General features: G+C 42.4%; 1 pseudogene across 1 annotated transcript in view; it reads right to left on the bottom strand.

Annotated features, from left to right (window-relative positions):
• Window positions 1-10,738: 10,738 nt before the first annotated feature.
• The window catches only part of LOC106724384, a 4,279-nt pseudogene continuing 2,143 nt past the window's right edge, over window positions 10,739-12,874 (bottom strand). Inside the window, exon 3 of the transcript XR_001360157.1 lies at window positions 10,739-12,647. The product of XR_001360157.1 is annotated as an uncharacterized LOC106724384 (transcript). The remainder of the gene's footprint in view (window positions 12,648-12,874) is intronic.

Here is a 12,874-nt window from a genome sequence, read left to right as displayed (position 1 = left end):
GAGGCAAGTGGGTGGACACTGCTTGGAGGCAGATGAGGTCCGATTGCAGTGGTTCTCAAAGTGAGGTTCCAGAGTCCGTGGTCACTGAGGTCCCTTCAGGGGCTGTGCACAGGCATTCTGCTAACATTTTGGCTTTTCTACGCCAAATCTTTCATGACAGTTTTGCAGAGGTTACTTGTGTGTGATTGAAACAGGGAATGCAAAACAGACATGAGGATCCAGTTGCCTGCTATTTAGCCAGACGTTAAAGGCATTTGTAAAATTGTAAAGCAGTACTTCTCTTTTTTTCTTTTGGGAAAATGCGGTTATTTTTATGAAAATTATCATTTATGGAACATGTAATGAGTTTATTATTGGTAGTTTATTTTTTAAAATATTTTTTATTGATTTCAGAGAGGAAGGGAGAGGGAGCGAGAGATAGATCCATGATGAGAATCATTGATTGGCTGCCTCCTCCACGCCCCTACTGAGGATCAAGCCTGCGACCCAGGCATGTGCCCTTGACTGGAATCAAACTGAGGAGCCTTTAGTCCGCAGGCTGATTCTCTATCCACTGAGACAAACTGGCTAGGGCTAGTATTGGTATTTAAGTAAAGATTATTTTTAAATGCCAATGTGACCTTAGTTCTATCATGGCAAACATTGACAGGTATAACTTACATACAAAAGCTCTACCATGGCAAACATTGACAGGTATAACTTACATAAACAAAAGCTCTTCGGGCTCCCCACTAATTTTCATGACCCCAAAGACCAAGACTGTTGAGAACTGCTGTGCTATGAAATCTAGTAGCAGGTACCCCACAGGAGCGACTGCGCCTCTGGGAACAGATGGAGGAACACCATGTGCACAACAGTTCTCTCTTCCTTTTAAAAGTAAACGCACACGTGGAAACCAGTTATTCTGATAATCACTGGGCTCAGATCTCCCTCCCAATGCACCAGAGGCAAACCACGCAGCATGTTCAGTCCAGAGGGTGGGGGTGTTCATTGCAAGCAACGGGCCCCTTGGACGCAGGGGGTCCAGGTAGAGGGAACGGGCTCTGGGGGATGGTGGGAGAAGAACAGCTGGAGATGTCTCAAACCACAGACACACACCCACAAGGTACTCTTTTTTCCAACCCTCACCCGAGGATATTTTTCCATTGATTCTTAGAGAGACTGGAAGAGAGAGGGAAAGATAGAGAGAAACATCAGTGTGAGAGAAACATATCGATTGGTTGCCTCCTGCATGCACCTGACCAGGGCCCGGGCCGGGGAGAAGCCTGCAGTGGAGATATGTGCCCTTGATCAGACTCGAACCCAGGACCCTTCGGTCCGCAGGCCGACACTCTATCCACTGAGCCAAACTGGCTAGGGCCACAGGGACTGTTTATAGGGCTCCCATTCCACTTAGATGCCACCATGGAATAGAACACCAGGAGGAGGAATTTGCCCTTCCTTTGCTAGGGTAGTTCCTATTTTCACTTAAAAAACAGCCATTTTTATCTTCTTCAGAGCACCTCCATTTGGATGAAATTTCAGTCGTCCTTTGATTTTTATCTAGCAGTTTTTGAGCAACCACTCCATACTTGAAATTCTGCTGGGGAAGATAAAAAATGGGTAAGACAAGACCCACTCTCTCCAAAGATTTACCATTTAAGTGGAGACAAAGCAAAGCCTTTCAAGAATTAGGAAATCTGTACTCTTGATGGTAAAAGAAAATTCACTTCATACCTTCACTGAGGCTCATCTGATTGGACGAATTGCCTTTTATGTACCAAGCACTGTGAGAGGGCAGTTTTATAGCCATATTAAAGCTTAACTCCACCTTAACCCTGTGTTAGGTAGAACTCATGTTCTCAGATGTGCAGCCCTGTGGCTTTCAAAACCCGATGTCCTTTTCATTATGCCATTCTTCTGCTGTGTGGTTCACTTATTGAATTTTGTTTCTTCGGGTCTATTTCAATTTCTAGTGAGTTCATGGTTCATGAGGAATAACTAATCTCATTCAGGAATGGCAATGCCACAGGTTGAGTCATAAGATACTCGTTCATGAGACTGGACTTGGGGAAACATTGATTCCCTGCAGCATCGCATGGTAGTGCTCTCTCGGCCAAGTTCAACAGGTCTCTGTATAAGTGTAAATATGGCCTGTGGCCAGGTCTGTGCAGGCTCCGTCACGTGTCCTTACCCTGCTGTTAGGGCTGGCCAGCCACTAAACAGGCAGTATTTTGTGCAATTGGTTCAGGCTGTTGCTAGGATAAAAATTTATTGAAAATCATGTATATATTTTTAAATCCAGAATTTTAGGCTCTTTATAAGAAATTAGAAGCAAATAGTATACATTATTTTGTTGTTGTTGTTCTGCTTGTATTTGAAAGGCATTTCCCCCCCACTCACTATAAGCAGCATAATATGACCTTCCTTTAATAGAGTAGTTTCTGTTTTCATTTAAAAAAAAACACAACACACCCATTTTCACCTTCCTTAGAGCACCTCCATTGTCAGTAGCCCTTTGATTTTTATCAAAAAGTTTTTGAACAACTGCTGCATACTTGAAATTCTGCAAGGGATGATAAGGAAAGAGTAAGACAAGATCCATTCTCCCCAAAGATTTATCATCCAAGTGGAGACAAAGCAAAACCTTTCAAGAATGAGGGACTCTGTAATCTTGATGGTAAAAGAAAATTAATACCTTAACTTAGATTCATCCGATTCAACTGAATCAATAAATAAAAAATCCCCTGAGGACTGCCTTGGATCCTTGGTGATATCATCCAACTAGTGCGTCTGTTTCTAAAGTTCAGGATGAAAAACCAAAGAATCTCAACATTGAGGCCGAATTCCATTTTGACTTGGAGACACGCTTTTGAGACTTTCATTCCGGGACACAGAATATCAAATCCAGGTTATTAGTGCACGTGTTACATAGTGGGTCCAGAGTCTGAAAGGGTTGGTGTTTGTTTCTATTGAGTTTTACAGAGAGAGGGAGAGAGAGAGAAACATCAATGTATTGTCTCCCATATATGCCTTGGCCTGGGACCTAACCAGAAACCTAGGTATGTGCCCTGACCAGGAACCCAACCCGCAGTCTTTTGGTGTGCAGGACGGCACTTCAACCAACTCAGCCAGGGCGAATGGGTTTGTGCTTTTGAATACCCTACTATCTACTTCTGTTAGGTACATGTTTTGAAAAGCTTAGAAGTTCATCTTCGTTCATCAGCTGCTACCAGAGGTTCAGTAGGAATACTCCCACATGTTAGTTGGAAACATTAAGTGGATTTTTTCCTGTGAGTAAAGGGTGGAAGGAGACGTTTTATTATTCTAGGGAAATCTTATGAGAGACAGACAAATATAATGGCCTAGGATCAGAACACCTGCATTATAGTCAGGCTGGTGTTCTACCCAATGCAAGGCATGTACTATTGGGCCGGGGGTCTGCCCTTGCCCAGCCTCGCATGGCCATTTGTCCGCTGGGACAGTAAGGCCTGGGGGACACAGGTTGGGTATGAAGATGGCAGTGACTGCGTGAGCTACACACGTGTGAGTGAATGTCAACAGACAGTCTTCAGATCAGGTGGACTTCTGTGCCCCTTAGGTTATTTTATCATTATAGGCAAATCTCACATGCAGGATATTATTGTAGGTAAGAAAAGAATTTGCAGTGGAAACAGAATCACCCTGGCTGTGTAAGGTTGGAGACTCAAGATTTTATTAGTATTTGTTCCTTAAAATTACTCTGAGGGATAGAGTCTTCCTCTACACAGCCCATATTAGGTTCCAAATATCTGATTGGAAGACTAGAACTACAACATCAGCAATACTCCTTGAGGGTTCTTGTCAGTTTGACAGATTTGACAGGCAGACAATTTAAATTTATTAAAACATTTTATTGGGCCCAGTAGGTGTGGCTCAGTGGTTGAGCATCTAGTCATGAACCAAGGGGTCCCTAGCTAGATTCCAGTCAGGGCACATGCCTGGGTTTGGGGCTCCATCCCCAGTAGGGGTTGTGCAGGAGGCAACCGATCAATGATTCTCTCTCATCAATATTTCTATCTCTCTATCCCTCTCCCTGCCTCTCTCTCTCAAATCAATAAAAACATATTTTTAAAAAAATTCTATTGGGTGTTTTCAAAAGACAAGGGGTTTTTATACTTAAAGGCAAGTGGACTGTTTTCACCAGCTTATTAAAATAAATGCATAAAGTCAGTTTTTGTTTAATTCATTAACATGAGAATCAATACTTAAAAATTTCAATCCAGTCACTGATGCCTGTATACCTGGATAGTTAACCTATTTCTCAATCTTTGCATATAATGTGGGATTTTTCCTTTTTAAAGCAAATGAGAAGGCCATACAAAATGGAAAAATTTGCCTGCATTACATGCTAATTTTCATGGCAGTATTTAATAGAGTATTGGCAACTTCAGAAAGCTGATGCATTGTGCTAAAGGCCATTAGAAGCATCTGAGCAAATTCAGGGTTTCCTTAGACAAGAAGCTTAGATCTGTTTTTCTTCAAAGAAATTCTATTATTTTTATTGAAGGAATATTGTCAAAGTTAATAGATTTCCGTTTTTTTTCAAAGGCCATTTGAAATTAAACACAGTATGCTTTACCACTGAAATATTTACATAGACTGCCAGCCAGTATCGTATAAGAGATGCCAATTTCCTCTTTGCAATAGTTCCAACTGCTAATTCTACCTGGGAAAATGGTCTTAATCTGGAAACGTTTTGCACACTGCCTCTGACCACTGTCCTCATGGATTCTGACTTCTGGCTATGTTATTTTTATAGCTCACCTTGCCCTTCAGAAATAACCTGTGGCCCTGGTGGTTTGTCGGTGGCCTTGACCTCTTTCCTTGAGTGAGAGCGCCTTATCTCTAAAGGGCTAAGACCATCACTGCTTCGGGCCCAGACCAACTCCATGAAGCCCCTGAGCTGCACAGCTTCCTACTGGAGAAGGTGTCCTAACCCTGTGAACTGAACTTAGGCAATCAGTTCACTTGTCAATCAAAGAGCTTGCCTACACTGGGAGGTGAATTAATTGGTAAATTAAATGCTAATAACCTGCCAATCTCCAGGGTTCTATAGCAAAAAGGTTTTACTACAGTCTATTTAAATCTCACTTCTACAGAACTTGGAGAACAAAACTCACTCTAAAAAATTCTGCACATAAATGATAGAAGATAAGCTATTACATTTAAATAACATGAAAAAATTGTCTATTTTTCCAACAAAATTGCGTATTTGTCTTAAAAACTTCATTCAGCTCTTCTGTGGCAGTCAGTGACTTTCATTTCTTGAAACTGATGTCATTTCCAAATGCTACTTCCTTTGACCTTTACAGTATTTTTTGAAATGATACCTTGGTAAGACCCAGATTCCAGGCTGTCGTGAATTAGGGCTAATCGTGTACCTGTCTTCTTTACCAACTTGGGTTCCTGGCGTTTAGATGACCTACATGACCCAAACAAAGGCCTGCCTTTACTAGGGACCCCACACGTGTTTAAGGAGTTGACCTGCCATTAGAAGATTAGTTTAAAAATAGCACTTTCCTGTTCTTGTGGAAGGATCTTTGCTTTGGAATTAACTGACTTGAAATGATCCACAGACGTAGAAGCATGGAACAGACTGAGGAATTTCAAAGGGAAGGTGGGGGTGGGTGGGGAGAAATTAACCAGGGAATTTATAAGCATATATGCATAGCCCATGGACTCAGACAATACTGTGGTGAAGGTCTGGGAGGGGCGGGTGCAGGGTGGAAGGGGTCAATGGGGAAAAAAACAAAACCAAAGGGGACAGCTGTAATACTTTGAACAATAAAAATAATTTTAAAAAAAGAATTAAGTCAGCATTAGCTGAGCATCTAATATGACCAGATATTCGCTACTATGGAACCAAAGTTCAAAATGCCAAGATTAAAACCTACTTCAGAATGCAATCTGATTATGATACCCCTTAACTTTGTGCCTGACATAGCTTAGGTGCTGAAAATTGGAATGTGAAGTGATTAGAGTGAATGGTAAGTGTTTGCATAAAGAAGCTCAGTGAGAATGGGTCAGTGTGGTCTGCTGACACTGTTGAAGTCAAGGGCCTTGTGGGGGTAGAAGCATCACGGAACGGCTGATACATAACCTCTGGGTCGCAAAGGATGAGGCAGCTTTTGGCCTGTGGCCCAGGAGGGGCGAAGGATGTTCCACACACAGGAAACAGCTCCAGGGAAGGCCAGCTGCTAGAGGCAGGTGGTTCAGGGCAGATGACATAGTGAGAACGCCCTGCGATGGGTCTGGGGATGAAGCCTCAGAGGTTGGGGCACAGGGGGGCAGAAGGGGCAGCAATGACTGATGCCACGCGGCCTGGATTTTATCTGGCAACGTATAGAAAGCCCTGGAAGGCATTCAGGAAGTAACATGGGCAAAACAGATCTGGGCTGTCAAGCAACCTATTTTGTTAGTCCGTAGAGGACAGAATAACTACCTCTCCTCCCATTCCCTTGGGTAGATCCTGTCTCATAAAATTTGCACAATAATACAGATGCTCACGGGGGAGGAGGGCACTGATTTTTGGTATAAGGATGTTTCTAGGGTTGCTTGGGATATACTTATACTGAAAGGACTATCCCTTGTTTTTCTGACATGCAAATGCAATTGAGTGGCCTGTACTTTTATTTGCTAAATGGGGCAACGCCAGCCTTGGATTCTCTCTGGCTCAGACCCAGAGCGGACACTGCCTCTGAGAAGCAGGACCAGGAGGAAATAAAGCTCGTGCTATTAGGAGTCGGGAGATGTTTTACAGAATCATGGTCAGTATGATCTCCCCCTGATCTGCTCATTCCCCAGGAGAATCTGAAATCTGAAAACAATGGGCTTGGCACTGAACAAAGAGCTGGCGTGTTGCGGGACTGCTGGAGGGGAAAATAATTGAACTTAGAATAATAACTTATCTGTTCAAGCAAATGCCAGTACACTTAAAATAAGGAAGCCCTGGAGTTTCCCAGCATGTGCAGAGTGCTAATGTCTGTATCACAGGTTGATGGCAAGAATTTCCTTAGGAAGCATGCAAGCAGCGGCCTTCTATGATGTTTTCTGTTTTTTGAACACTGGCTGTAGCTCACATTAGCTTGTAGAGCATTGATTTTGTGCTTGGCATGTAGGACATTGCTCCTACTCACACCTAATATTTTACAAGCCTCTCCCCATTGGACCAAGTTAAGTTCAGAGCTCATAAAAAGTTAAGTTCACATAAAAAATAATTGGATCATAACAGCCACTGGGCATAGCAATTATTTGGAAATTTTAATATATAAATGAATAATTTTTATTTAGAAAAACTTCCATGACCAAACTCCATCAAATCTAATTTTCCCGGAGAGTTAAGCTCATATTCTAGTAGGTTTTCCCCTACATAACTGAAGAGAATTTTTTAGCAAGAGCTTCAATAAGCTTCCTTCTGCAGGAATAATTTTGTGATTTCATGCAAGGAAAATCTCTCCTGGAGGTAAGTGAGAGATGAAGCTGTGAGAAGTTACACTCGGAATCGTTAGTTTTCTTTCCTCTTCCAACCAAATGGCCAGAGAACATTTTCTCTTTGGATTCTTTGATTGTATTTTTTTTTTCTAGAAGCAAGCAGAATATTCACAATACACTTTAACTGAAATTTGCCTTAAGCCTTATAAATTGTATGTCCGTGAACCTTCTGAGGTGGGAAAACCCTAACAATTTCAGTTCGAGAAATTTAGGCTCCCCTTTGCTTAAGCCAAGTTGTGGGATTCCTGGTTTTCCTGGGGATAAAGTATTGCTGAGGACCACTTCTAATAGACTCCACAGCCTGACACTTACGAGCACCTACTAAGTGCCAGAGATGGATTACAGGCCACATCATGGGGAATCCTTCATCTGGGCCCTGCTAGTGAGTGAACCATCACAAAACCCACCTTCGGCAAAAAGGGCAGACACGACTATTTTTCCTTTTCTCCAACATATTCAAATACTTAAATGTTTTACATTGCAAGCTCCAATGAGGTAAACATGCAACATATGAGCTATGATATTATGAAGAATTTATAAATTATTAAATGGCGGGGAAATAAGAGCTTTACTATCTTATTCTGTTAGAATGGAAAACAGGAATCCCGTTAAAAAGCTTATTAGCTTATTCTATCATCGCCTAACCTCCGCACATCATCTTGCGTCTTATTTTTCAATTACTTCCTAATCTTTACAGCTTTCCTTTGGATCTTGTGTCTTTTTGGTTAGAGAAACAAGGAAAGTATTTGTCTAAATGTGAGACTAAAACTATCTGCGAGTCCCATATTTTCTTCTTTTTATACTTAGTTTTAGGCATAGCCACCTTGCTGCCCCAGGTCCTCCTTAGCACTTTTGACCCCTAAAACCTTTCCTCTTGTTTTTCTATTTTGTTTTAAAATAGTCTGTATGCATGCATGTACATATTGAGATAAATGTATCTCTGAATGATATCACAGTTATGAGCTGTAGTTAGAAATTTTATATATATATACGTACACATATATACATATGTAAGTATATATGTACATATTGGCAATATGTACATTATATATATACTATATATACGTATATTATATATATACACGCTAGAGACCCAGTGCACAAATTCGTGCATGGGTGGGGTCCAGCCAGCCCACCCTGATCTGGTCGATTGGGCTGGGCCAGTTGGGGGGCAGGGGACGTGAAAGTTGGCCCCACTCCCTGGTCGAACTCCCAGTCGAGGGGACAGTTTGCATATTAGCCTTTTATTATATAGGATTGCTGATAGTTAACAATTGTCAATGACATTGAGCTGGGCTTTAGACATTTCCTAAACACAGTTCTTGATGTTTCTGGAAACCAGAAAGCCTGTACTTTTCACCTGCAAACCCTTTATGTGCAGGTGGCAAAACATTTATGAAAGGCAAACCTAACCCAATTTTCTTTATCTGTTTAAAAAAAGAGAAAGCAAAAAACTTCGAAGATATCCACCTGGGTAAAAGGAAATTAGGTTGCTCTGCTTTGTCTGTGCAATTCATTTAGTTGCAGTGAAACTAGACCCCATCCATTTATAAGAGGACTCAGACACTCAAGTCTCAGGGCATGTTGAACACACACAGAGGACGTAATCGGAAAGGTAATCTGTGAAGACCGTTAGGGTATACTAAGTATTCAGGTAATGCATTAGTTTGCAAACCCCAGTAGCATGCTTTTCTGGAAAAAAAAATCATTCTTCAAACAAAAGTGTTCATTTTAGAAACAATACAGAGAGGACGATAAACATCAACATTTTAAAAAATCTAATCCCATCGACTAACATCTTTGAACTTATGGCTGCTTCTGTGTTTGATGTTCTGATCTGGCACACGTGCTTTCTAACCATAAGTGAATCTATATCACTCTTTCTTTTAATGAAACAGTCATGACAGGTACTTCCATTTTAAATATTGAGGAACTATATATATATATCTATTTGGCTCATTGATATACTTTTAATTTTTTTTGAAAAATAAATGCAATACATGTAACTTCTATAGGATTTCTTTTTAAAAAATAAAGGAATACACTTTGGGAATAACAGCATTTCAGGGCTGGTTCATTTAAAGTATGCTTAGCCGCCCTCCTTCCCCCCAGCATTTAAAAAAAAATAACAAAATGCGTAGCAATGCAGTCCTTGGAGAAAAATATTTTTTTTAGTAGTTTGCTATTTCGGAATCATGCTCTGAAAGTGGAGAGAGGGTGGAGGTGTAAGGATAGTTTTCATCTTTATAGGAGAGGGGGCAGGACCAACCCCCAGCTCAGCCTCCCTCAGCGCATCACCAAGCTACTAGGAAGTTCTGTTGCTTGGTGATAACTAAAACCCAAACTAAATGCCTGTTAGGGGGCTTCAGGCTTCATTTCTCTAACCCTGATAAAATCCAGCGGTATTATATTCACTTCTGATAAAAGTTAAGTGTGCCCCTGCCACCTTTAAAAGGAATGTCTAGCTTCTTGGTTTCACTCCCATCATTAACAACACCCTTAAAATATACATATTTTTCAGGATAACGTTATTAGATGATATTTTGATAATATCCTATGATTCACTATGATTAGAATTATTTTGACACTGGCTGTTATTAACACTGGCCCACAGATAATCAATGATTATTTCAACAGGAATCTGATAAACCTTACAAACTTTTCAAATTCCCTGTGCAACCAGTGTTACTGTTGTAAATTTGTATAAGTGTCATCATCAACCCAATTCTTAACAGGCAATATAGTCCTGAATGCTATGTTGGCTGCCAAACCCATTTTTTTCTTTCTTTCTTTTTTTTGCCAGTCTAGTTTCGGCAAGTATAGACCCGATAAGCCATTCCTCTGTTGAGTGACCCTCTTCATAAGAGACAAATCTGCCCTGGCTGGTTTGGCTCAGTGGATAGAGAATCAGCCTGCCTACTGAAGGGTCCAACGTTCGATTCCAGTCAAGGGCACATGCCTGGGTTGCAGGTTCAATCCCCAGTGGGGGGCATGCAGGAGGCAGCCGATCAATGATTCTCTCTCATCATTGATGTTTCTATCTCTCTCTCCCTCTCCCTTTATCTCTGAAATCAATAAAAATATTTTTAAAAGAGACAAATCAGATTATGTGCCATCAGAGGAAGTGAATCTTAGTGCTAGTGCGATAGAGACCGATTCATTTCTTTTGCTGAAGTCCCACCCTCTGAGTGACAGCCGGATGACAAAATGTCAAGAAGGAGTCCTGTTGGAACAATTGCTTAGGATGGTGTTTAATACAGCAGAGAGCCAAGGTACAGTAGGAGGACACATAAAGAATGCGGAGTGTGCAGACACAATAACGGACCGCGGCTGGTGATCTGCCATCTGTGACTTGAGAGAGGAGTAAGTGAGGGGACTTGAGGACTCTCAGTTCTCCGTACATGCAAAGGTGAGCGCGTTAGTACAAAAGTTTTGCCATTGTATGTGCTGAAAGGAAAGCATATGCATTTAAAACATTTTCTTAAAAAATAAATCACTCGATAGCTGTAAGAAAAATACTCTAGTTCATAGTCCATTGACCTGACCTTTTGAGTCAAGATCAGGGAATGACTCCAGGATGAAAACCAAAACACAAAACAGAAATGAATCATTGACCACGGAAGAGGCAGTTCCAGTCTCAGCTAACCTCGACTAGTGTTTATTGCATTATTTTTGAAATGCCAAGAAACTGGCTTTGGCCATAATATTTGCTGTCCAACTAAATCACAGCTGTCAATAGGCAATTGCTTGCGATGATTAGCTAAACACCATTATTTGACAAGTTCCCTGGCAAGGGACGCAGATGCTGTCGATGTCTGACACACACGGAATTAGTAAGTAATAGTCCACCCGGCTGGGCTGCAGAGCAGGGAGAGAAGGTGGTAAATTGTTGCCCAGAGAAGGGGTTTCAAACAGCCTTAATTTTTTGAAAAACACACGTTTGTACAGATCCTACAAGTCCTTTCTGGTGTTTCAGGAATGACTTGTGGGACGGACCACAGAGAAGGGGAAAAGCCACTAACTCTAGATTTATTTTTTAAAAGGAGATTAAGGAAGGGAGGAAGAAAAACAGAAATGGAAACGTGGGATGGTAATGGTTTCCACCACCTAGAAAAGGAACATCATGGAACCTGCTAGCAAGGCCCACCAAAGCAGGAAACCCCTTCGCTGGCAGAGATTCAGTACAACATTCACATGAATTAGCAACGCCACCAGCACCACGGGCTGCTGTTTAAAGAAACAATATTCAAAAACAGAATTCTCAAAGGACTTGAGAAAAACAGTGAAAAGGCAATGCTAGCCAAGCTCGTAGCTAAGTCCACTCTTAATGGCCCCCAGTATTTAAACGATCATGGAGTAAAGCCATGAAAATAAAAATTTCAATTTGAAATTTTATTAGCATGTTGCTAAAATGGTCAATAAAAACATCAACACGATATGCTTGGTTGACATAGTTGGAGCACTGCCCCCTCATTTTTTAAAACTTTATTTGCACTTCCCCACCTTTTAAGATTTCTATGTTAGGAAAAGCCAAACTAAATAGACTGGCTCTGGCATTGTCATAATGCTGGTTTCTGGAACATTGCCTCGTCTTCTCTCTCCCTCTCCTCCAACCCCTTTATAAATAGGATGATTTTTGAAATGCAGCCCAAGGAGGGAGCAATGTAGGGTGAAGATCAACAAGCGCCCTTCTCCTTGCCTGGGGCGGGGCCTGCGCTCCTCCCCAATCAGCTGGCCATTTCCCTCCGGGGAAGGGGACAGGGAAGGCTTCCCTTCTGTCAGGCTGGGGGCCTCACAGGGAATGCGGGGTGGGAGGGCGTGGCGAGCGCTTCCCCCGGTGGAAATCATAGGAAACAAACACTGTCTAGCTTAGCCCGCAGCCTGGAATACAAAACCAGCAGGCCTGGGGGCTGGAGAGCTGGAACAGTCCCGGGCAGCCTCGGGGTGACCCTGAGTCCCCAGGTGCTCTCTCGTGGTGGAATGATTCACTAGTGCTTAAGGGACAGGCTCGATTTCTTGGAAATCCTGCAATCTGGGGACACATCCATACAGGAGTGAACTGCACCCTGAAAAGATCCATCATCCTCCCCTCCGACAGGCCTTCCGGTGGCTTTGGGGGCGGTGATGGTGCCTCTCTAGTAGGTGGGGAGGTCGTTTCTGAGCAGTGACTCATGGGGGCAGTGGAGTCCCTGCGCCCCTCAGCCCATCCTCCCTCTCCCCCTTCTAACGCGAGGGGAAACACACACTGGTTCCCAGCAGGATTACCGCCACGGGGGTCTCCGCCGCGCGCGCGGCTGTCCGTTTGGTCCCAGTCCCGTGGCCGGTTCCTGAGACTTCAGGCCACTTGCTAGAGGGGTGCGCG

This window comes from Myotis brandtii, unplaced genomic scaffold, assembly GCF_000412655.1.
Source record: "Myotis brandtii unplaced genomic scaffold, ASM41265v1 scaffold813, whole genome shotgun sequence".
In the NCBI taxonomy this organism is placed as follows: domain Eukaryota; kingdom Metazoa; phylum Chordata; class Mammalia; order Chiroptera; family Vespertilionidae; genus Myotis; species Myotis brandtii.
This window is presented reverse-complemented; position numbering and strand designations above follow the sequence as displayed.